This window comes from Pelmatolapia mariae, linkage group LG3_W, assembly GCF_036321145.2.
Source record: "Pelmatolapia mariae isolate MD_Pm_ZW linkage group LG3_W, Pm_UMD_F_2, whole genome shotgun sequence".
In the NCBI taxonomy this organism is placed as follows: domain Eukaryota; kingdom Metazoa; phylum Chordata; class Actinopteri; order Cichliformes; family Cichlidae; genus Pelmatolapia; species Pelmatolapia mariae.
Window position 1 is genome coordinate 33,813,856 of NC_086229.1, and position 27,219 is coordinate 33,841,074.

The following is a 27,219-nucleotide window of genomic DNA, read 5'->3' on the forward strand; positions in this document are numbered from 1 at the left end:
AAGCGCTTTGGGGTCCTTAGGGACTGAGTAAAGCGCTATACAAATGCAGGCCATTTATGGTTTTCAAAATTTAAGCAAATAATATGAAAAGTGTGGCTTGCATTAGTATTCATCCCCCTGTACTCTGATACTCCTAAATAATATCAAGTGCAATCATTTGCCTTCAGAAGTCATGTAATTAATACAATAAACATGATTCTGATTAGATAATAGAGTTCATCTGTGTGTAATTTAGTCTCATTATAAATACAGCTGCTCTGTGACTGCCTCAGTAGTTTGTTACAGAACATTAGTGAACAAACAGCATCATGAAGACCAAGGAACTCCCCAGGCAGGTCAGGGACAAAGTTGTAGATACGTTTAAAGCAGAGATAGGTTATAAAATAATATCCCAAGCTTTGAACATCTCAAGGAGCGCTGTTCAATCCATCATCCAAAAATGAAAAAGGTTTACTACAACTGCAAACCTACCAAGACATGACCGTCCACCTAAACTGACTGACTGAGCAAGAAGAGCTCTGGTCAGAGAAGCTTCCAAGAGGCCCACGGTCACTCTGGAGGAGCTGCAGAAATCCACAGCTCAGGGGAGAGAATCTGTCCACAGGACCACTGTAAGTTGTGTACTCCACAAATCCGGCCTATAAGGAAGAATGGCAAGAAGACAGATAATGTTGACCGAAAGACATAAAAAGTCCCGTTTGCAGTTTGCAGGAGCCGTGTAGGGGACACAGCAAACATGTGGAAGAAGGTGCTCTGGTCAGACCAGACCAAAGTTAAACTTTTTGGCCTACATGAAAAGTGCTATGTGTGGTGGAAAAATAACACTGCTCACCACCCTGACCGTACCATCCCCACTGTGAAACATGGTGGTGGCAACATCATGCTGTGAGGATGTTTTTCTTCTGCAGGAACAGGGAAGCTGGTCAGAGATGATGGGAAGATGGATGGAGCTATATACATGGCAATCCTGGAAGAAAACCTGTTGGAGGCTGCAAAGGACTTAATTCTGGGAAGGAGATTGACCTTCCAGCAAGACAATCATCATCATCATCAACTTTATTTATAAAGCACTTTAAAACAACCACAGCTGACACAAAGTGCTGTACATTGGAACCATAAAATAAAATTACATTAGATATAAATAAAAACAAAATAAAAGAAGAGTGAAATCATTAATTAAATAACTACTTCAATTAAAAGAGAAACTAAGTCTCACTGAGGGTAAAAGCCAAGGAATAAAAGTGGGTTTTAAGACGTGATTTAAAAGTGGACAGTGAAGGGGCCTCTCTAATGTGCATGGGCAAATTATTCCATAATTTTGGAGCCACGATAGAGAAGGCCCTGTCCCCTCTGAGCTTCCTCCTGGATCTCGGTACCTCCAGGAGCAGCTGGTCAGCTGACCTTAGAGACCGACAGGGTGTGTGGAGATGAAGAAGCTCAGAGAGGTAAGGCGGGGCAAGACTGTGAAGGCATTTAAAAACAAACATAAGAATTTTAAAATTAACTCTAAAAGACACAGGCAGCCAGTGCAGAGAGGCTAGCACGGGGGTTATATGCTCTCTTTTTCGAGTTCCTGTTAGGAGTCGTGCAGCCGCATTTTGAACCAGCTGCAGACGTGAGAGCAATGACTGACTGACCCCGACATAAAGTGCGTTACAGTAGTCCAGGCGGGAAGAAATAAAAGCATGGATCACTGTTTCAAGGTGCTGCCTCGAAAGGAAAGATTTTACTCTTGCCAGTCGCCTTAAATGATAAAAACTGGACTTCACCACTGCTCTGATTTGATTGTCCAATTTAAAATCACTGTCCAACTTAAAACCAAGGTCAGTAACAACAGGTTTAAAATAGACTTCCAGGGATCCTAAAACAACAGAGGAGGGCTCACAGGGACCACTGGGTCCAAACACCAACACTTCTGTTTTCTTTTCATTAAAATTTAAAAAGTTTAGAGCCAACCAAGCTTTAATGTCATCTAGACATGTCAAGAGAGGTTTTATGGAGATGCCATCCTTGTGCTTTAGTGGCAAATAAATTTGGCAGTCATCGGCATAACAATGAAATGAGATCCCATGCCTTCTGAGGCTAGAACCCAGAGGCAATAAATATAGTAAAAAGAGCAGTGGCCCTAAAATTGAGCCCTGTGGGACGCCGCATGACAGAGGAGCAGAAGACGATTCGTAACCGAGAAGGCTGACAGAGAAAGTTCTATTCAACAAATAAGACCTAAACCAATTAAGTGCAGTGCCACCAATACCCACTACATCACGTAATCGAGAAATTAAAATATTGTGGTCTACGGTGTCAAAGGCAGCAGTTAGGTCAAGCAAAACAAGAACAACATGGTTACCGGAATCGCATGCCAGAAGGACGTCATTAAAAACCCTTAATAATGCAGATTCTGTGCTGTGAAGGGTTTTAAAACCTGATTGAAAAACCTCAAAGATGCCATTTTCATCTAGGAAATCTTTCAGTTGACTAAAAACAATTTTCTCTAAAACCTTGGAGACTAAAGGCAGCTTGGAAATAGGCCTATAGTTCGCTAAAACTGTGTGATCAAGGCCAGATTTCTTAAGCAGTGGCTGCACTACTGCATGTTTAAAATTTGCAGGAACCACACCAGAAGACAGACTGCTGTTAATAATGTCAAGGACATACTGTCGTATACTAGGAAAAATTTCTTTAAAGAATTGTGGAGGGACAGGATCCCGAGGGGAACCTGTGGGCTTAATATGGCGAACCACATCCTCTAAAATGGAGAGCGTCACAAGCTCAAACTGAGTAAAAACAGCAGTGCAAGGGACAGAGACAGAGGGGTCAGAGTCAGGAGCTGTGATAAGAGCCCTGGTGGTGACAACCTTTTCAATAAAAAAGTTCAGAAAATCATTGCAAATCTCAGGAGAAACTTCCAAACAGACATTCAGTGGTGTATTAAGAACAGTGTCAATGGTCCTAAATAACACACGTGGGTTATGACAGTTGGAAGAAATAATATTTGCAAAATATTCCCTTTTTGCCTCTTTAACAGTGTTCTGGTAGCGATGCCAGCAGTCTTTTAGAATTTGAAATGATACATGCAGTTTATCCTTTTTCCATCTCCGTTCTGCTCCACGGCATTCCCTCTTAACAGCACGAGTGTTCTCATTAAACCAAGGCTCAGGTTTAGCCTTAGGCTGCCTGGTTTTTAAAGGAGCCACAGAGTCCATGATTTTTTGACAGCAAGAATAAAACCAGGAATTCAGCTCTTCTGTATCAGAGGAAACAAAGTCAGAAGGGCCGCCGAGCTGATTAAAAGCAGCAGAAAACTGCGCGGCAGTGGCGGGGTTAATAACCCGACAGCACCGAGTAGCAGCGCCAGATTTAACTGCAGTACGTGTCAAACCAACGTTGAATAACACAGGCATATGATCTGAGAGTCCACAGTCACAAATCTCCAAGTTAGTGACAGGCAGACCATATGACAGAACAAGGTCCAGTGTGTGTCCGTGCTCATGTGTAGGGCCAGGCACGGACTGTACCAGGCTAAAAGAGTCAATAAGGCTTAAAAAGTCCTTGACCAGTGGCTTATCAGGACAACATACATGTATATTAAAATCTCCAACAATAAGAACACTATCATAGTTGGGCATGATCCCAGCTAAAAAATCAGAAAAGTCGTTTATGAAGTTCTTATTGTATTTCGGGGGGCGATAGATGACAGCGCAGAAAACCGGGTTTGTACGACTCACCTCAAACGAGGTGAGTTCAAAGCTGGAGAACGAAGGCTGTAGAAAACACTGCTTACATTTAAAATCCTTTTTGTAAACAGTCACTGTGCCTCCACCTCTGCCTGACATCCGTGGCGAGTTAAAATAGCAACAATCCACAGGTAAAAGTTCCGATAGAGCACTGGACTCACCTAAACATACAGTTAGAGTTTCAATGGACTGGTTTGGATCAAAGAATATCCATGTGTTAGAAGGGCCAGTCAAAGTTCAGACCTAAATCCCATTGAGCATCTGAGGCAAGACTTGAAAAATGGTGTTCACAGATGCTCTCCATCACATCTGGCTGAACTTCAGCTGTTTTGCAACAAAGAATGGGCAAAACTTTCAGTCTCTAGATGTGCAAAGCTGGTAGAGACATACCCCCAAAGACTGGCAGCTACAATTACAGTCAAAGGTGGCTGTACAAAGTATTGATTGAAATATTGATACTAAGTCAGAGATCCATGTTTTAAAATGACAAGGAGCAGGCACATCTAGTACACATAGAGCAGCTGCAAATAATGACGTACAAGCAATATCGCAGTGCAACACAGATTTTGGGTCCTTTGCTCTAGCTAGCACAGTGCATGGCATATCTAAAGTGAAAGGGGGTCATGTGATCATTGGGTTTTCCTCTGTATGTATTATTGTAGGGTCTACCTTACCATATAAAGCACCTTGAGGCGACTGTTGTTGTGATTTGGTGCTGTATAGATAAAACTGAATTGTATTCTTAGAGAACGTCTCAATTCTCCCAGCTGTCCTCCAGGGTGTTGGGAATGATTATGCAGGTGTGTTTAGGTGTCTGTAAATCGTTTTGGTGTAATCTAAGTGTTAAAACATGTTTAATTCTTAGCAACATTTCACTTTTTTCCTCCAAGACTCTGGCGTCTAACATCACCTACAGCATTTCCGTTCTGTCTCTGCTCACACTCACCTCCCTCATAACTAACTTTCATGTGATTTTGTAATGTCTGCAGTTCCCTCAGTGTGACTGTCACAAACATCTGCCTGTCTGTTTGGTCACATTCACACAGAGAAAGAAGCTCCTCACCTGTGCAGGTACACAAGGTGGTGGAGGAGCCTCTGACCTTCTATGGCCTCTGACCTTTACTGACCTCTGACCACTGGTGACCTTTAGTGACCTCTGACCTCCTGTTGCAGGTGTGTGTGTGCTGCTGCTGTCTGCACCGACTGTTTCTGCAGGTGAGTTGATGGAAGTGAAAACAATCAGTGAGACTCCAACAAGAACACAAATACACTTACTCTGTGTGTGTGTGTGTGTGTGTGTGTGTGTGTGTGTGTGTGTGTGTGTGTGTGTGTGTGTGTGTGTGTGTGTGTGTGTGTGTGTCCTCCAGTGTCTCTGTCTGTCAGTCCAAACCTTCAGCAGTTCTTCAGTGGATCTTCTTTAGTGTATCTGAGTTGTGTTGATGATGGACAGACAGCTGATGGATGGACAGTGAAGAGGACCAGAGGAGGACTCACTGAGGACTGTGGAGCAGCTCCAGGCTTTGGGAGGCTTCTTGGTTCCTACTGTTTTGTGGATGTTTCTGCTCCCAATGAAACTTTCTGGTGTGAGGACTCCTCTGGACAGCAGAGTGACAACGTCTCCTTCAGTGTCCAATCAGAGACTAAAGGTGAGATGTTCCAGCTGTGTCTCTGTCTCTGTGTGACTCTGCTCTCATTAACTCTGTTTGTCTCTGCTGGTCAGATAAAGCTGTCATCCTGGAGATCCCTGCACTTCCTGTGAGGACAGGAAGTGATGTCATTCTGCGCTGCAGACAGAGGAATGGTGCCACAGTCGCAGCTTATTTCTTCATTAAAGGGCATCGAGCTGAAAATAAAACTAAACCAGAGCACAACATCACTAACATCACGCAGGCTAATGAAGGTCTCTACTGGTGTTCTACTGATCAGGGTGGAGACTCCCCTCAGAGCTCTCTGAGGGTCAGAGGTCAGAAAACTGACATCACTTCCTTTTTAAAAAATGAAGTAACATTGTGACCTGATAATAAACTGACTGAACCATCTTCATCATCTCTCCTGCAGATCCTCCTACAATCATCCATCCTCCACCTCCTCACTGTCCTCCTCCTCCTCCTCACTGTCCTCCTTCTCCTCCCTCTCTCCTGGTCCCAGTTGTAGCAGGTCTGGTCTCTGGGGTTCTCCTGGTTCTGGGTTTGGTTCTGTTCCTCTGCTGGAAACTTAAAGGTATGAAAGCTCTCAGTCACCTGATATGAACAGATATAATCTTATTACTGTGCTGACCTTCTGACCCTAAATAGATTAACTTACTGTGCCACCTCAGTCGGTGGGCTATAATGGTCCAGACATGTAGCCATGATGGGGTTGAATATATAATTAAGAAATGCTGGTCAGTGATGCTTCAAATGTTTCTGTAACCTTTCAAAATAAAACGTATTTGGGTCATTTTTGATACACAAAGCTATATTATTCCACAGAATCAGTTTGTTTTTTCAGTGTGGAAGATGTCACAATGTAGTATGAAATGTTCAAGAGTAACAGTAGGATCACAGTTGTAAAACATTCTCTGAAATTAATTAGAAAGAAATTCAGAAGAGGAGGCATTTGAGGTATATTCAATGCGTTATAAATGCAAATCTGTCTCAGTTCAACATTTTTCATTTTAATTCATTTTTTTTACATTTTAAATACCCTTCAAATCTTTAGGATGTACCATGGAGCAAGCAGATTATATTAAAATAGAGTATATCATATTCACCACAGAGTATTGTGTTCCAGACAAACATGCTGCTGATCCACAAGCTGTCTACTCTGATGTGAGAACTCAAACTTCAGGTACAAATGAACAGAAAACAAGTGATGATGATGATGAAGTTTTTGGTCCTTGTGGGGATTTTGGAGACTTGGATTTCCAATCATGTTATATTGTCTTACGTGTTCTTTCTATTATTCTTTTATTATGATTATGATTGTCATTATTACTATGGTTAGTATCGTTAGGTTTGTGTGCACTTATTGTGCTGTTTTCCCACGTGTGCTTCCTGTATGTTGGATTCTGTTTGGTTTTTCCACTTTACTCAGTTTTGTATTTTGGACTAAACCACTGAAGATGTGCCTTGTGTTAAATCCTGCCCACCTGTCAAGTTTACATTTGGTAAAACAACAGGTGCCTTATGACATCAGTATGTTCATAGGGCAGGGGTCTCAAACTCCATTCCTCAAGGGGCGGTGTCCTGAAACTTTTCCATGTATCCCTGTTGCAGCACACCTGAATAAAATTAGTAGGTCATTAGCGTGTCTTCACTCCTCATCAGCCACACTGTTTTGCTAGCTAAAACACCGGTGTCGGCACATAAGGACACTGTCATAGCCTGTCGCATCACTGGTCACTCACTGACTCACACTGCAAAAAAGCACAAAATGAATTGTTATGTATTTATTTTAATTTCAATTCAGGTTGGATTTGTGTGTGTGTGTGTGCATGCAGCACAGAGTTTTTGTGTCTGGAGACCGTGTCAGCAGTGCCCTTAGAGCAGGGGTCTCGAACTCCAGGCCTTGAGGGCCGGTGTCCTGCAGGTTTTAGATGTGTCCTTGATCCAACACAGCTGATTCAAATGACTAAATGACCTCCTCAACATGTCTTGAAGTTCTCCAGAGGCCTGGTAATGAACTAATCATTTGATTCAGGTGTGTTGACCCAGGGTGAGATCTAAAACCTGCAGGACACCGGCCCTCGAGGCCTGGAGTTTGAGACCCCTGCCTTAGAGGGAACAGTGGCCACAACCTATAAGATTGTGTCATGTTTTTTTTTAATTAGTGAAAAACATCAAGAAGTCAAAAGCAAAAGGAAAACACACCATGTCACATTTTTAAACAAGGAAGGTTTATTCATCAAAACAATTAATTTAGACATAACATAATTTTTTCACAGAAAAAAAAAACACGTTCAAAGCACCATATCAGTCAGATATCAAACAAACTGTCAATTCAGCTCTGCAGAGTGGACAATCATAATGTTCAATATAGGTTATAGATTTATGCTGCTCTTCATATGTTTGTCCAGCAGATGTCACCAAATAGGACTGTGTTTAAAATCTTCAAGTAATTAACCATTTTTAATACAAGCTTCAGTGCTTCAGAAAGGTTCATTTAGCCATCACTAACAACTATGTATAAGTGAGGGAACAGCCATGCAAACACACATGTGGACAACAAGCAGAGGATGACAGAGGACTTAAATACACAAAGGATAACGAGGGGATGGGAAACATGAGGGGAACACAGCTGGAACTAATCTGACATAACACGAACATGAGGAAACAAAACTGAACACAAGGAAGACAGGACTAGGGAATATCAAAATAATTCAGGAAACCTCTGAACCACACTAAGACGTTGGGCGTTTATCAATATGCGTACTTGTGCGTACTTACGTTCTCATGTACTCGTGATACGTCATCAGTCGGAGACCAAGTACTGTTCCAATTCGAAGTACGCATCAAGCCGAGAACGCGAAAAAGTCCCGGATGTGTTCTCGCTCCGCCCGTTTTATCGAGCATGCATCGGTGTAGACTTGGGACAGCTAAATATCCCAGAATGCATTTCGTCCAAAACTCAACAGCAGACTCCCGGCACATCGTTTTCAACCCCCCCCCCCCCGCTCGCGGTCTTCTCACTACTCAGGTTAAAGAAACCCCAGCAGCTGTCTATAGTATTGAGTGTCCACTAAAATAGAAATAAAAGCTTTCTAACATCTCACCTGCTTGTTTTTATTAAGGTATGTACACGTATGTACATGTACACTATTTTATTAATAGAGGTTTCACTACTGAGGTTAAAAATGATATATAAGTCACTTAGATCACTTCTAAATGTTAATGTTTGGTTTATTTCAGTGTTTTATTTGTTCCTGAGTAAATCGGTTTGGCTGTGATTACAGTTAAGCTTCATAACATGTTACTCACAGTTAAATTAGGAGGGGACAAAAACTCCGGACCTGTGACATCATCATGTACGCAGGTGTTCCAATTGTACATATCGCGATTCCGTTTTCGCGTTCTCGGCGGGTACGTACTCCCGTGCGTTCTCGGCGAGTACGTACTCGCGTACTTGGGCATTGATAAACGGCCATGGACTGACTGAATGCAGGGAAAAGAGGGAGCAAGAGACACAACTGGGAAACAGTTGAACATGGAGACAGAACTTAACCTACATGACAGACCAGACACAGAGAATGCAGGAAGGAGACAGAGACAGCAAGAGGGGGAATGCAAAAGCAACTAAATGATCTAATCAGAACTCATAAGTATGAGAAAACTGAACAGCAATCACTCAAAGAATATAACCAAACTTTAAATATACTTTTAACCAGATTCAAACTGTCCCCCAGAAAAACTCTGGGTCACAGACCCAGGGCCATGACAGTATTATAATTGCCTGAATAGAGGAGTAGTTTCCTTACAGTTTACCACGATGTCTGGATGATTCCTGCTCCTTTAAGTGTAATAGTCTCTTAAAGATTTCTAAAAAAACTCCTTGAATTTCTTGCCTCACTAAAAAAAGGTTTTTGTAGCGTGGAGGAACCATACTGTAGACAAGCCGCCCATTGGTTTAAATTAGAGATGGCACGATACCACTTTTATGTCTGATACCGATATCATAAATTTGGATATCTGCCGATACCGATATGAATCCGATATAGTGTATTTTATAATCAATAAAACTGTTTTTTTAATATCTTGCTGCATTTTGTATAAGTTCATACTCAAGTTTAAATAAACAACAACACTAAAGCTATTCTGTTATACCTGTATGCAAAAAATACACTGCACCCAAAATATTTCATAGTTCAGCAACACTGATCAATCTAATAAACTTAAACCTGCTCCATCCTCCCTATTCTGGTATTTTAAAGAGTACTTAGGGGAAATATTAAACAACCTAACTAACAGGGTTGTCAACTCCCAGCAAAAAAATAGGGAACCACCCCCCACCCTCCACCTCATGATGCTTAATCAACATAATCGACTTTAATTTAATGCACGTGTAAAATGAATGCACAGAAATCAATTATTTTTCTACAATAATTCAATAGATCCAACATCTTTCTTCAACAGAATTGTAGACTGCACAGATGGTATCTTCCCAAAGGAAAAAGTGCTATATATTAAGTCTAATATATATATGTATTAGACTTAATAGTTACTATATACAGTAATGGACTTCTATACATTTTACATCAGATGAAAACTTTGGTTGTAAGATTCAGATAATTATTTATTAAAAGCGAGACATTTTAAATGAGAATAAGAAAGAAAAGTATTGTAACGTTCTCCAGAACCAGACGTTTTGATCTCAGTTTGTCTGTTTATTCGGTAACACAGGCAAACGGGCCGTTAACTCTGGGGAGAGTCCTCTCGTACAACCCCTCACTTCAGCCCCGCACAGTCACACAACAAGAAGGACCCCCCTCCCCTTCCTACACACATTAACTCCCTTTTTCCTGGAGCACAACCAAACATGTATGTTAAAGAAATAACAACAGTGTGCAGAGATAACCAACATGTCACTGTAAAATCACATTTAACCATCGTTACAGTATGTCTTTGTCCCCCCCTTTCCCTGTTAATGCCCTACCTGGCCTCCCTGGCTAAACTTTGCTAGATCCGCCCCTGCACAGTTACCAGCTGTCAGCTACGTAGAAAAGGATCCTGGTGTAGAAAGTAATATTAAATAAATTCTAACAACAGCTTATCAAGCTTAAACGTGCTGCTGTTTTTTATCCGCTGGTTTCATCTTTTTGGCGCAAAGTTGTCAATAAACAGACAAGAGAGATGGGAGTGGTGACATAAAAGCCAATCAGCTGATCATTGATGAGTTTCATGATTGAAGTAGCAACAGGAGAGGGAGAGAGAGAGAGAAGACGCAGTCCCTCCATATATCGGTTGTTAAGCTTAATGTGGGAATGCTTTACAAACATTCAGAGATGAACTTACACACTTGCTTTACTTCTCTGGGATAGCTTTCTCGGAGATAAAATGCCGGTTTGGTAGTGAGGCTCCAAATGCTCAACCAGACCGCCGACAGGTCTCGCACGCCACAGCCGCTCTATCATGTAATGCATACTGCTCCGACATGCTAAGGTCACGAGCTGGATTACGGCATGTCCCAAATTTTGAGAGGTGCTGTTGTGATATTTAATGGATCGGATTACATTTTTTATTTCTCTCCGATATCCGATCCAGTAATTTAGGTCAGTATCGGACCGATACCGATACGTAATATCGGATCGGTCCATCCCTAGTTCAAATGACCTCTAAACGTAGACATGACTTCAACAAACTCACTCTAAAGATGCTGATGCCGCATTGTGGTCTAAACAAGGGGGAGATGAAGTCTATTTTAGTCATGGCACTTCAAGGACAGCTAGAGTCTCCACTCTCTTGAAAAAAAACTTACATGAGTAGGCAGACCAACATGGTCACTGGTTGATTCCAAGCCTAACTACTGATGGAAAAATATTTATTTTCATAAAAATATATGGATATAAGACAAAAGAGATCATCAAAAACCAATTGCTTTCCATTTAGTTCAAATCTTGCTCAAATCTTCACATTCAGCGGACAATATAATTATAGGAGGGGATCTCAACCTGGTCCAGGATGAATTCTGTGACAAATATCTCTCAAATTCCCTGAAAGTTATCCAAATACCATATTCACTAACCTCTGTAATGAACAGGGCCTAAGATATGCTTGGAGATACTTTCATCCAGGAATAATGAAATACTCATGGTTTAGCCTGAATCGGTGATTTAAATCTAGAATTGACCATTGATTAGTAGCAGACCACTTATTAAGACATTAAATCAGTTTTGATAATTTCTGCTGCTCCACTAAATGATCACAGTATCATTAATCTCTACATAAAAACAAAGAAGTGCATTCAAGCAAATATTGGCAATTTAACTCCAGTCTACTAAACAATAAGAATTACTTTTAAAAATTGTAGGCGCTAATTCATGAGATTATTAACTCTGAAGAAATAAGAACACCATTCAAGAGGTGGGAATTCTTAAAATATAAAATATGCCAATTCACCAATATATTAGAGATGTGCAAAGCAGCCGGTATTTGTATCTGTATTTGTATTTGTTGAGGGGGAAAAGTATTTTGTATTTGTATTTGTATTCAAGTAAAATTCAAAATAGGCGTAAAAATCCATTGTTTTTGCGTTACACTTCTAATTAACATTATAGTGTAAGTATTCTTTAATTATATCCATTATAATAATTATGGATATGCAATATTAGTTGATGTTTTTCCATAAATCCAGCAATGAACATGTAACAAGGAACGACAAACCAACAACTTATAAAATACCATTGTGAACATTATGAACCCTACCACCGGTCCTTGTTGGAGGACCCTGAACAGACAGTGAAACTGACTTGCAGGGGCAGAACATGGTTGTGATGATGAATTGGTGCTGGTATGGGGGGAGTTGGCAGACAGTACCAGGAGAGGATGCTTTAAGTTTCATGTGATTATGCATAGCAGATGTTGACAGATGTTTGATATGTCTGCCTCTGCTGATTTGATTTTTGAAAAAATTACATATCACTTTGGTTTCATCTGCAGCACTGACTGTAAAATGCTTCCACACAGAACTTGAGCAGTTTTTTTGGCTGCTGGAGGACCGAGAGATGGCTCAGCAGCAGCAACACTCTTTTCTATTTGGTTGCCCAAATCCATGTGGGGAGTTTCAGCTAAGTTAATGAGTGACGGGAAACTATCCTAAGGTTAAGTAGCCTACAGCCTACATCTTGCTGTCAGCAAAAGACAGTAACTACACAAGCATTGTTTTAACCTTTTAAACAGAACGTTAACGTTACTCTGTCAACAGCCTAATGTCTAATTGCAGAGCTAACAGAGCTACGTAAACAGAGCGAACATGAGAGCACCCAAATGCAGACATCAATAATGCAGCTTAATAGAATAATCTTCTGATCTTCATGAAAGTTATAAACTGCCTCCGGAACCCAGTTAAGGTACAAAAATCTATTCAACAAAATAGTGATGCAGTTCAGTCTTTTTTCGCTCAGCCGAGCCTTCTCTGTTGCTGTGTGGAGCAGCCCGTGTCAGTCACCTCTTTTACATGTCACTCACTCTTCCGGTCATGCGTTGCTGTCTCATTAGGAAAGTCACCTTTTTGATATAATGTTCGAAATAAGTATTCATATTTCGAAGTATTCATAAAAAACACGTTATTTGTGCCTTTCCGAATACCGTATTTGGGTTTGGCTCCACCCCTATAATATATATATATATATATATATATATATATATATATATATATATATATATATATATATATATATATATATATATATATATATATATATATAATATATATATATATACAGATGTATAAACATGAGCGAGACAGATAAATATGACGGCATGATGGCTCGTACGTCGCCCGAATCAACAAGGTCCGCGTCAGGTGTTGAGGAACCAGGGCACCCTGACGACAAGTGGGCTACTGGAACAAGAAGGCATCGGTGGGCAAGAGACGAAAACACGGCGTTGTTGGAATACTACTATGCAAGTAACCCTGGCGGAAGGGGCTACATGAGTAGGATGAGCGACCTATGGATTCTTCGATACCCAACATCCACAATGACAGCGAAACAACTAGTAGCTCAGTGTTCCAACATTGGAAAGAAGGGACTGCTCTCACAGCTAGAGATTGACGAGGTACAACATAAATGCTACGGCAAGGAGGAGTCAGGATGCCAGACCAGGGGGGAGATATCATCACCCTCACCCGAGATTGGGTACATAGCACCAAGTGCGATAGGAGAAGGATCGTTGAGTGCGAGAGGAACTGACCTGAAAAATAGGATCATGGCCAAGCTTGAAACCTGGATCCCCCGTAGCCGGTTACCAAGATTACGTGAAGGTCTGCTAGATGATGTTAATGCAGCACTACGGATGATACCTACAACCACGATTACTGACACTAACAAGCTGATCTACAATACGGCAGCAGTGATCAGTGAGATGCTTGGCTATAAGTTGAACAGCCACAAGGGGCAGTACCCTCCATGGAGAAGGAGGCTAGAGAGCAAGATCAAAGTAGCATGGAGGGAGGTTAGCCAACTAACAGAGTTGCAGAAAGGCGCGACAAAGAAGGTGCATAAGAAATACAGCAAGCTGTCCATACCTGAGGCCTTGGAAACTGCCAAGCAAAGACTCACAGCCTTGGCCAGCCGCTTGAGGAGGTACACCAGAGAGATAGAAGGCAGGAGAATAAACCAGCTGTTCTCCACAGAACCAGCAAAGGTGTACTCTCAGTGGCAAGGGAACAATAAGAGAACAGCACCACCAAGGCTGGAGACGGAGCAATACTGGAAGAGCATATGGGAGAAGGGCGCAACCCATAACGGCAATGCTCAGTGGCTAGTGAATCTGAGGGCAGACCATAGCGACCTCCCTGAACAGGGTCCAGTAACCATCACAGTGGCAGATATCCAACAAAGGGTCTCCAGTATGAAGAGTTGGACAGCACCAGGGCCCGACATGGTTCACGCCTACTGGCTGAAGAAGCTGACTGCACTCCACGAGCGTCTGGCAGCACAAATGAACCAGCTGCTAGTTAACGAGAGACACCCGGAATGGCTAACCGAAGATCGGACGGTCCTGATCCCCAAGGACCCCAAGAAGGGACCGGTCCCATCCAACTACTGACCAATAACCTGCCTCAGTACTACATGGAAGCTCCTGTCAGGCATCATATCGGCTAAGATGAACAGGCACATGGGTCAATACATGAGCGGGGCACAGAAAGGGATTGGCAAGAATACCAGAGGCGCAAAACACCAGCTACTGGTAGACAGAACAGTCAGCCGAGACTGCAAGACCAGACTGACCAACCTGTGCACAGCCTGGATTGATTACAAGAAGTCCTATGACTCAATGCCCCACAGCTGGATACTGGAATGCCTAGAATTGTACAAGATCAACAGGACCCTAAGAGCCTTCATCAGGAACTCAATGGGGATGTGGCGTACAACACTAGAGGCCAACTCCAAGCCCATAGCACAAGTCACCATCAAGTGCGGGATCTACCAAGGAGATGCTCTGTCCCCACTGCTGTTCTGCATAGGCCTGAACCCCCTCAGTGAGATCATTAACAAGACTGGCTACGGATACCGTCTACGGAACGGAGCGGTTGTCAGCCACCTCCTGTACATGGATGACATCAAGCTGTATGCCAAGAGTGAACGAGACATCGATTCACTGATACACACTACCAGGCTATACAGCAATGACATTGGAATGTCATTCGGACTGGAGAAGTGTAGTTGGATGGTGACAAAGAGAAGGAAGGTAGTCAGAACTGAGGGGATTGAACTACCAGAAGGCAACATTGCAGACATAGAGGACAGTTACAAGTACCTGGGGATCCCGCAGGCGAATGGGAACCATGAAGAGGCCGCTAGGAAAGCTGCAACCACCAAGTACCTGCAGAGGGTCAGGCAAGTCCTGAGGAGTCAGCTGAATGGTAAGAACAAGATCCAGGCTATCAACACCTACGCCCTGCCCGTCATCAGGTACCCAGCTGGTATAATAAGTTGGCCAAAGGAGGAGATAGAAGCCACTGACATAAAGACAAGAAAGCTCCTTACCATGCATGGAGGGTTTCACCCCAAGTCCAGCACCCTGAGGCTGTACACTGAGCGGAAGGAAGGGGACCGGGGACTGGTGAGTGTCAGCACCACAGTCCAGGATGAGACAACGAACATCCAAGAATACATTGGGAAGATGGCCCCAACTGACCGAGTGCTCAGTGAATACCTCAGGCAGCAGAAACCCAAGAAAGAGGAGGGAGACGAGGAACCATCATGGAAGGACAGGCCCCTGCACGGTATGTACCACCGGCAGATAGAGGAGGTGGCTGATATCCAGAAATCCTACCAGTGGCTGGACAAAGCTGGACTGAAAGACAGCACAGAGGCACTAATCATGGCAGCACAAGAACAAGCTCTGAGTACAAGATCCATAGAGGCTGGGGTCTATCACACCAGGCAAGACCCCAGGTGCAGGCTGTGTAAAGATGCCCCAGAGACAATCCAGCACATAACAGCAGGTTGCAAGATGCTTGCAGGCAAGGCATACATGGAACGCCATAACCAAGTGGCCGGCATAGTGTACAGGAACATCTGTGCCGAGTATAACCTGGAAGTCCCAAGGTCAAAATGGGAGATGCCCCCAAGGGTGATGGAGAATGACCGAGCTAAGATCCTGTGGGATTTCCAGATACAGACGGACAAAATGGTGGTGGCTAACCAACCGGACATAGTGGTGGTAGACAAACAGAAGAAGACAGCTGTAGTGATCGATGTAGCGGTTCCGAATGACAGCAATATCAGGAAGAAGGAACACGAGACCCTGGAGAAATACCAAGGGCTCAGAGAAGAGCTCGAGAGGATGTGGAGGGTGAAGGTGACGGTGGTCCCCGTGGTAATCGGATCACTAGGTGCGGTGACTCCCAAGCTAGGCGAGTGGCTCCAGCAGATCCCGGGAACAACATCGGAGATCTCTGTCCAGAAGAGCGCAGTCCTGGGAACAGCTAAGATACTGCGCAGGACCCTCAAGCTCCCAGGCCTCTGGTAGAGGACCCGAGCTTGAAGGATAAACCGCCCGCAGGGGCGAGATGGGTGTTTTATATATATATATATATATATATATATATATATATATATATATATATATATATATATATATATATATATATATATATATATATATATATTATATATGTGTGTATATATGTATATATATGTGTATATATATATATATATATATATATATATATATATATATATATAAATATATATATATGCATGGCACAGGAGGCATATTGGGCGGTAGTTTGTGCAGTCGGCCACATCGCCTTTGGCTTTCCAGATTGGGACTGTGATGCTGGTGCTCCAGGCCGTTGGGGATTTGCCTTCCTGGATGTTGGCCAGATGATAAATTTTATTCGCTCCTCCAGGGGTGTCAAGGTCGTGGTACACCTGGTCGTAATCCGCCGCCTTCGCCACTGCCACTGCTTTCTTCGCTTTCACCTTCAGGTTCTTGTACCCTTTGTAGTCCTCGTCATGTCTGGACTGGCACCCTTCTTCAGCGCAGACTTCTTCTCTTTCATGGCAATTTGGACTTCTGGGTTCCACCACCATATTTGCTTGTCATTAAAGCACTTTCCCGGCTTTGTCTTCCCCAGGACGCTGGTTGCTGCTTCTCGGATTTGGTCGGCTACATTGTTCCAGGTGGCCTCCACTGGCTGGTTTGGGTCAATGTCAAGAGCGGTTGCACCCAGTGCCACTGTGAGGTCCCGCTTGCATTCGGGCACATGTAACCACTTGATCTTCTCGTCGGTGGTGGTTCTCGCCAGTCACCGTTTGCCAACATCGAGTCTGAGGTCTATGACGAGGAGCCGATGTTGGGGGCCCATGTTCGTGGATGGGATGACCTTCGTGTCAGTCACCAAATTTAGGTGTTGCCTCCAGATGAGCCAGTAATCGATCTGGGTGTCTCTTCGTCCACTGGAGTATATGACTAGGTGCGCCAGTCTCTTCTTGAGGAAGGAGTTGGTTATAGTGAGGTCGTATGCCTCAGCACAGTCGAGGGCGCGCTCTCCATCCTAGTTTCGGCTCCCAAATCCTTGGCCACCATGAAACCTCTCATTGCCACTCCTCTCTTGTCCAACGTGACCATTGAGATCACCACCAATAACGACATATTCTTCTAGTTCGAAGGATTGTAGGTGGGTGTCGAGGCTGGCCCAAAACTCTTCTTTCTCTGTGTCGGAGCAGTTCGTCTGGAGAGCATAGCATGAGACCACTCACAGGGCAACAGCACCAGTGTCGATATTGAGTGACATTAGCCGGTCTGAAATTCACGTCACTTCAACCACGTTATCTCGTAGCGCTTGGCTGACCACTATTCCAACTCCATTCTGGGCTTTATTCTAGAAAAGCTTGAAACCATCACCGATATCCCTTGCCTTGGCTCCTGTCCACTTGGTTTCCTGAATGCACGCAATGTCAATGCTGTGGATCTTGAGGGCGTCGGCTAATTCTCGGCTTCGTCCAGTGATCATACCGATGTTGATGGCACCCAGTCATAGGGGTTAGACTCGCTTCTTTGGCCTGCCTTGTCCGAGGGCAGGTAGCCCTTGCCCACTTGTCACGGTGCTTGGGTGAGGATGCTGCACGTCGCCTCCAGGGGACGCCCAAGGCTCCAAATTTTGAGACGGTCTTGCCATTTTGATGCGACCAAGAAATGAATCGACCGATGTATCTCTCCACCTGACGTCGAATACCCTCACCGTTGGCCAAGTAACAACGGTGCCAGCTGGAAACAACTTCCCGGGGAATACAAAATCATCCCCCAAATATTATTTTTTAAATAATTTAAATTATATATAAATCTTAAAATTTGCTTAAAGGAGATAGATAAAATATATATCCCCTTTTTTTGTTGTGTTTTTTTCCTTCTGTCTTCAAATATGCTGTGTTTAATTTAGTATTACATCCTGTTAGTATGCTTACATTTGTGTAGATGTCCATATTCATTGCTTATTTTTCTATTGTTACATTGTTCTTTTAATCACTGTTCCCTCTGGCAACTGATTATATCTTATGTGCCTAAAAGATGATGATAATTATTAAAAACAACAACAACAGGTTAAACCACCAGTCTAATACCGTAACCTGTTGATAGAAAGGCGCCATAACAGCTACATTATCATTGTTTAGAAATCATTTGAAACTCTGAGATTAAATAATCTACATTTCCAGCAAATGCACCAAGAGTATGCATTAATTCACATAAATATAATGACACATTAGTGGGTCTTATACCCAGTAACATCCAAGCAAAATCTATAATGTCATTAAAAATGCTCCAACATTCAAGATTCTTTATTTGTCATGTGCATAGTTATACAAGTACAACACGCAGTGAAATGTGTCCTGATACGCTCCCCGACTGTGCAACAGAGAGAATATTATAAACAGTGAATGAATATATACAAAGAGGACATTATGTGCAGTAAATGAGTGAATTGCATACATATATAAATAAAATCAAATAAAACAATCTGGAAATTTACAGTTGGAAATCTGAGAATGTACATTGTGTGAGTGGGGTGTTAAAGTGTCTTGTGCCATGGTGTAGCCAGAAGGATCAGGATGATTTTACAGTTTCCCTCCAAAAGGGAAACTGTAAAACTTAAAAACAAATCATGACCTGGAGGACTGAAAATCCTCACAGAGCAGCCTGTTGTAAATGTATTAGTTAAGTATACAGGGAGTGCAGAATTATTAGGCAAATGAGTATTTTGTCCACATCATCCTCTTCATGCATGTTGTCTTACTCCAAGCTGTATAGGCTCGAAAGCCTACTACCAATTAAGCATATTAGGTGATGTGCATCTCTGTAATGAGAAGGGGTGTGGTCTAATGACATCAACACCCTATATCAGGTGTGCATAATTATTAGGCAACTGCCTTTCCTTTGGCAAAATGGGTCAAAAGAAGGACTTGACAGGCTCAGAAAAGTCAAAAATAGTGAGATATCTTGCAGAGGGATGCAGCAGTCTTAAAATTGCAAAGCTTCTGAAGCGTGATCATCGAACAATCAAGTGTTTCATTCAAAATAGTCAACAGGGTCGCAAGAAGCGTGTGGAAAAACCAAGGCGCAAAATAACTGCCCATGAACTGAGAAAAGTCAAGCGTGCAGCTGCCAAGATGCCACTTGCCACCAGTTTGGCCATATTTCAGAGCTGCAACATCACTGGAGTGCCCAAAAGCACAAGGTGTGCAATACTCAGAGACATGGCCAAGGTAAGAAAGGCTGAAAGACGACCACCACTGAACAAGACACACAAGCTGAAACGTCAAGACTGGGCCAAGAAATATCTCAAGACTGATTTTTCTAAGGTTTTATGGACTGATGAAATGCGAGTGAGTCTTGATTTGCCAGATGGATGGGCCTGTGGCTGGATTGGTAAAGGGCAGAGAGCTCCAGTCCGACTCAGACGCCAGCAAGGTGGAGGTGGAGTACTGGTTTGGGCTGGTATCATCAAAGATGAGCTTGTGGGGCCTTTTCGGGTTGAGGATGGAGTCAAGCTCAACTCCCAGTCCTACTGCCAGTTTCTGGAAGACACCTTCTTCAAGCAGTGGTACAGGAAGAAGTCTGCATCCTTCAAGAAAAACATGATTTTCATGCAGGACAATGCTCCATCACACGCGTCCAAGTACTCCACAGCGTGGCTGGCAAGAAAGGGTATAAAAGAAGAAAAACTAATGACATGGCCTCCTTGTTCACCTGATCTGAACCCCATTGAGAACCTGTGGTCCATCATCAAATGTGAGATTTACAAGGAGGGAAAACAGTACACCTCTCTGAACAGTGTCTGGGAGGCTGTGTTTGCTGCTGCACGCAATGTTGATGGTGAACAGATCAAAACACTGACAGAATCCATGGATGGCAGGCTTTTGAGTGTCCTTGCAAAGAGAGGTGGCTATATTGGTCGCTGATTTGTTTTTGTTTTGTTTTTGAATGTCAGAAATGTATATTTGTGAATGTGGAGATGTTATATTGGTTTCACTGGTAAAAATAAATAATTGAAATGGGTATATATTTGTTTTTTGTTAAGTTGCCTAATAATTATGCACAGTAATAGTCACCTGCACACACAGATATCCCCCTAAAATAGCTAAAACTAAAAACAAACTAAAAACTACTTCCAAAAACATTCAGCTTTGATATTAATGAGTTTTTTGGGTTCATTGAGAACATGGTTGTTGTTCAATAATAAAATTATTCCTCAAAAATACAACTTGCCTAATAATTCTGCACTCCCTGTAAGTTAGTCTGGAGATATCAGCTGTGACTGAACTCTGTCTGCAGTCACTCCATCCACCTCTCTGTCTTCAGATCCTCAGGAGGTCGCTTACGGTCAGGTTGTCATCAAAAGCAAGAAAAAAGCTGGCAAGAGAACAGGTAACCATAGTAACCACTACACCGACACGCCTTGGCACTCACTCAGTTCAATTTAATTTGATTCATATAGCGCCAAATCACAACAACAGTCGCCTCAAGGCGCTTTATATTGTAAGGTAGACCCTACAATAATAAATACAGAGAAAAACCCAACAATCATATGACCCCCTATGAGCAAGCACTTTGGTGACAGTGGGAAGGAAAAACTCCCTTTTAACAGGAAGAAATCTCCGGCAGAACCAGGCTCAGGGAGGGGCGGGGCCATCTGCTGTGACCGGTTGGGGAGAGAGAAGGAAGACAGGATAAAGACATGCTGTGGAAGAGAGACAGAGATTAATAACAAGTATAATTCAATGCAGAGAGGTCTATTAACACATAGTGAGTGAAGAAGAAACACCCAGTGCATCATGGGAATCCCCCAGCAGTTTACACCTATTGTAGCATAACTAAGGGAGGATTCAGGGTCACCTGGTCCAGCCCTAACTATATGCTTTAGCAAAAAGGAAAGTTTTAAGCCTAATCTTAAAAGTAGAGATAGTGTCTGTCTCCCGAATCCAAACTGGAAGCTGGTTCCACAGAAGAGGGGCCTGAAAACTGAAGGCTCTGCCTCCCATTCTACTTTTAAATACTCTAGGAACAGCAAGTAAGCCTGCAGAGCGAGAGCGAAGTGCTCTAATAGGGTGATATGGTACTACAAGGTCATTAAGATAAGATGGGGCCTGATTATTTAAGACCTTGTATGTGAGGAGCAGGATTTTGAATTCAATTCTGGATTTAACAGGAAGCCAATGAAGGGAAGCCATACATACAATTCTCACCCCAACCAATCACAGCAGATGGCCCCGCCCCTCCCTGAGCCTGGTTCTCCCGGACGTTTCTTCCTGTTAAAAGGGAGTTTTTCCTTCCCACTGTCGCTGATAGGTTTGTAGCTTGAACCTATTCGCTGGAACGTTGAAGGCAATGTGATTACACAGCAAGCAAGACACGAAGTAGGCAACATTCTTTACGTGCACGGGAGAGAACTGGACAGGCGCCGTTCCTTCGCTTGACCCCAGTTGCTCTCGTCCGCTCTCCCGTAACACTGCTCTTTTATTGTGGTTACATGAATATGCATAGGTTCATTAACATATGACATCTTATATAGGTATGCATGTGAACAAAGAATACCCTGAGTGTGTGCGTGTGTGTGTATCTATGTGTGTATGGGGTCAAGATGTAACCCCAGGAAGACTCCCCAAAGCTGGTGCCAGGAGTCTAGCGGTACATCTGAACAAAAGGCTCTTAGACTCAAACAGATATACGGGTGTTTGCTATACCATATATCAGCAGGAGAAGATACGACCTCTCCTAGGAGGTGTGTGATCTATGCCAGAACACTCTGAAGAGGAGTGAACGCACTCCCCTCTTCATGCTACACAGAGTTGTTACAGACCTCCTAGGATGAGACATTCTTTCAATCTACAAATGATTATATACTTCTAAGCATATATGAGTAAATATTTCTAAGCATAAATGACAATCACAATACAAATCTAACAGTCGCCAAAGTGCTTGCTCATAGGGAGTCATATGGATGTTGGGTTTTTCTCTGTATCTATTATTATAGGATATACTGTACAATATAAAGCGCATTGAGGCGACTTTTGTTGTGATTTGGCCCTATATAAATAAAATTGAATTGAATTGAATTGAAAAATTGAATAGGAGAAATCTGCTCTCTCTTTCTATTCCCTGTCAGTACTCTTGCTGCAGCAATGCCATAAACACTGGCACATTTTTCATGGGGATCAAAAAGGTCAGAAATTTGTTTAATATTGTGAATGTTAGTGTCAGCAGCTGCTTTTACTTTGGGATACATAATGATCAGCACTGACTCAGAGGTGTGTGTAATAGAAGCAGAGTATCCATGAATCCCTGTTTTTTTTGTACACTGTAATTTCTGCAGAGGCCTGTAGGGGGAGCGAGGAGCACCACTGAGCTATGCTGGAAGATATAAACATGTGAAACACACATACAGGTGTGCGATACTCTAACCGTGTGTGTGTGTGTGTGTGTGTGTGTGTGTGTGTGTGTGTGTGTGTGTGTGTGTGTGTTTCAGAACAGTCACCTGATCCATATGCTGTGTACTCATCAGTGAGAGCAGGTAACATTTACATACAGGTGTATTTAATTAAAGGTCAGAGGTGAACAGCTGACATCAGTGATGTTTGTATCTGAACAGGAAGCTGAGAACACACTCGGTCTGATGGACGACCTTCATCCTTCACTCTGCTCCTCTTTCAGAGCCTGCTGAGGCTTCATCAGTTATTTCTGAATCTTCATTAGTCAGTATTGATCATGGAGGAGAACGGTTCTACTTTAAGTATTAGTTTTAGCTGTTTTCATTCATGTGCAAATGTGACCTCTGTGTAGTGTCTTCTCTGGTCTGCATTCACAACAAAAAGGCAATGGTTAGAATGCTTTCCTTTAATGTCGTGGGAAATCAGTGCAAGATCTAAATGGGAAAGCAACAACAGAGTTAGCTAACTATGCTCCCATTTTTTTCCCTCTCTTCCCAATAAAGATATCTCACATAAACGTGCACTCAATTCAACATAAAGACTGGAGAAATGACCCGCAACAAATGATGTATAAACAACAAAAATGATCGGGTCAGATTATATTACTTTAACAACCTGCAATATGATTTTTCTTCCCCACGACATCTGCGCATTCCTTACCTCGCAGCAATCCTCCATTATTCTGAGGATTATCCAGAATCCCTTGCCCTTTGTAAATGTTGCAGGATGACTTTTTCAACAGTAGGTGGTGCCAATGTACCATTTAGCGGGATTTAACGTCGACTCTATTTAACTATGTTACACAAACTTGAAAATGACTTTAAAGGATTCATATGTATGTAACACACCCAATAAAAAGATTCTAGGTCTGACCAACCGTCTCAGTCGTGGGCAAAAAGATGACAGTCAATAAAATTCTAAAAGATAATTTATTGACAAAAAAATCAAGAGATAAAAGATAAAACAGTCCAGTGTCCCATTTATGAATCCAGTAAAAACACACAGTCCCAAGGCCAGAGCCAGCTATGCCACACTGCCAGTTGCACTCCACGTGTTGCCTTTAACAGGGTTAGAAGTTGTCCTCTGAGACCCACCACCCTGCAAGCATATAGCCAGTGGTCACTCCAGCCTCTGAGACTCTGCTGCCTTTAGGCTGTGGCATATAATAGGCCCTGGCCTGCACAGAGAAACCAAATGACACTTTCACTATAGAACTCATAGCACAAAACCCATCCATCCCAAACATATCTGTTTTCATCACATTAAATACCTGCACAGAGAGACAAAATGACACAGCAGTGTTTGTAGTGTGGGCTATAAGTAGACCAGTGTATCAGTGCAATCAAGTACACCTGCCTCTAATTAGTCCAACCCTATTCCAGCCATTGGCTCACCAAAAATGTGACACACACACACACACACACACACACAACCTGAATCAACACAGGCACATTAGTCTACCATGTTACATATATGTATTAAAGGAAGGACCTGTGTTTAATAAAAGTTTGTTTAAAACATCCCAGATGTGTCTGTGTCTGTCAATCTGACTGCCTGTACCAGTCAGTCACTGTGAGGTCCTGATGTGTCTGAGACAGAACTGATTCCTGTAGTTCTGAATGATTTAATAATCGAGCATGCTGGTTGGTACTTTGCTTTCATAAACACATCGTAAATGGACAATCAGTGACTTCCTCACTCAATTCAAATCAATTCAGTTTTATTTATACAGCACCAAATCACAACAACAGTCGGCTCAAGGTGCTTTATATTGTACAGTAGATCCTACAATAATAGATACAGAGAAAAACCCAACAATCATATGACCCCCTATGAGCAAGCACTTTGGCGACAGTGGGAAGGAAAAACTCCCTTTTAACAGGAAGAAACCTCCAGCAGAACCAGGCTCAGGGAGGGGCGGGGCCATCTGCTGTGACCGGTTGGGGTGAGAGAAGGAAAACCGGATAAAGACATGCTGTGGAAGAGAGCCAGAGATTAATAACAGGTATGATTCAGTGCAGAAAGGTTATTAACACATAGTGAGTGAAGAAGAAACACCCAGTGCATCATGGGAATCTGGTTGTGTGTTAGCAGAGTGTGTGTGTTATACCTTCAGAGCAAAGTGTTTTTCTTATAATGAAACCAAACAAATGTTTTTATATAGTGCTTCAGAAGCATGTGACACTTTGGAGGAGTGGGTGTGGTTCACAGATGAAGCTTTGTGTTGGTACCAGCAGATCAGCAGGAGAAGCTGTTCTACAATGCAGTGATGTCAGTGATTCATCTGTTGGTTGGTGTTAATCACAGTCTAACTGTTAATAAATACAGCTTTAACAAGAAACAGCAACATGTATTCTTTACCATAGAACCAAGACAGCAGAAACCAAACACCAACCAAATTAGAACATGTCTGTGACAGCATGGGTGGAACTGATATGTGGAGAAGATAATGTGGAGGACATACTGATGAGAACCAATGAGCCTGAGAGACCATACAGCTGTTACAGTCCAGGCTGATGTGAAACCAGTCACACAACTCCGAAAAAACACTATTAGAAAGCCTGCTCTCACAGTGGTAGATGTTGGAAGTGGTGTCTGAAAAGGGCTGGGAAAATCATCAAAGACCCCAGTCACCCAGCACACGGACTCTTCACCCTCCTGCCTTCTGGGGCGCTACAGGAGCCTCCGGACTAAGACCATCAGGTACAGAAACAGCTTCTTCCCTACAGCTGTCAGACTGAACTCCTGATCTCTGCCTCCTGACATCTGACCCACATTAAACTCATGGACTGAACATGCACACACCCACAACCATAACTGAACACACACACACAATGGACAAAAACAAACAAATGGACAACTGTACCCTCATACACACAATAGAGATTATAAATGTGATGTCATGTCCGGGGTAAAACCGCAAAGGATTTTAGGTACGAGTGGCAAGCGGTAGTAGTGCACGCAGGCTTTCACAAGAAAACAGTCACATGGCGATAAAAAGAAACACAAAGAATGGCAAGAAGCTGTTGTATTATTAACTGCAATAGCCGGTCGCATGACAGCCACGGGAAGCCGACGGGTAAAGAAATCAGTTTTTATCGGATTCCGTCGTGGAAGAGAAATTGTTCAAGCCATGTTTCGAAGTAACAAAGAGCCGACAGATGACCTGGATTGCAGCCATTCGAAGACCAAATATAATGTTTCAGAACACTCCAGCTCACATGTTAGTCTGCTCCAAGCATTTCCACAAAGGTCAGTCTTCTGTTGTAGTTATTACGTAATTTTTCATAACATAATTGTTGATGTATGTTACAAATAAGTCTTATATTGATTTGAATTGAATTCATTGCACTATGCTGCTTTGTTCACTGTGGCTTTGCAGGCTAATGTTTGTTGTGTTTTGTAGGAAAACCAGCCTACAAAATGCTGGAATGGATCCAGACCGGGCACCCTCTATCAAACTGGGTCATAGCGAGTTTAAAGCTGCGAGATTTGATCAGTTAAGAGAGAGAGCAGATCAAAACAGCCACGGAAAGTCACACGTATATGTGCCAAAGTGTTGTATTGAAGCAATCAAGTGATGAATACCTCTATTCCAGTATGTTGTTTTGCAATGTTTTTTTTTTGTTGGGCTTTTTTTTTGCATTGTTGATTTGTTATTCACCAAAGCAGCTAATAAAGCATAATGGAATACAATTTTGCCTCTTTCTTGTAAGATGCTATAATAGAATGAAACAATAATGCCAGATATAAATAAAGACAATAAATTGATTGAATTATGAAACACTCATTTTATTTCTATTAGATCTGAAAATGTTGTGTAATACTACAACCTGAAACGACAAATAGATTGCGTTGGCCTGTACAGGAGATAAAGAAAAAAAAATTTAACAACAGCTGTGAAATGGAATAGTCCAAATCACCAAAGTAAACTGGACCTGGGCTTGTTGCGGGGATCTGAAATTACTAAACATTTTGTGAGTGTATGCACTCACACTTAGGACCATATAATAATATGTGCGTGATGAAAGTTGGGCAGCACGCCTTACTCCTTACTTACAGCATGTCCTTACTTCTCTGTGTATGCTCGTATGGGTCTAACCTTTTCACTCCTGTGATTTTTTAACCTCGTACGTTTTTTTTGGCCTTTTCGTCAAGTCTGTCTTCTCTGTCGTTTTGTACATAACTGTTTTCGGGGCAAATCAAATGAAAGTAGGGATTAAAACCGCAGAATTAATGATTACCAGTGCTGGAAATGCTAGTGCTTGATGCAGTGTTTTGATTTTGTTGCCACTTGTACCCACAATGCAATGCGCGAAAGTCACGTGGTCTGTCAATCTCTATAATAACATG

At 42.5% G+C, this 27,219-nt stretch overlaps 1 long non-coding RNA gene and 1 pseudogene across 1 annotated transcript; one reads left to right on the forward strand and one right to left on the reverse strand.

Moving 5' to 3' along the window:
- LOC135932642 (uncharacterized) overlaps positions 1-27,219 on the reverse strand; it is a 310,350-nt pseudogene that overhangs the window by 51,834 nt on the left and 231,297 nt on the right.
- On the forward strand, positions 20,340-23,078 carry LOC134616427 (uncharacterized). Its single transcript, XR_010091445.1, has 3 exons — positions 20,340-20,806; positions 22,905-22,949; positions 23,028-23,078. It is a non-coding gene; the product is annotated as an uncharacterized LOC134616427 (long non-coding RNA).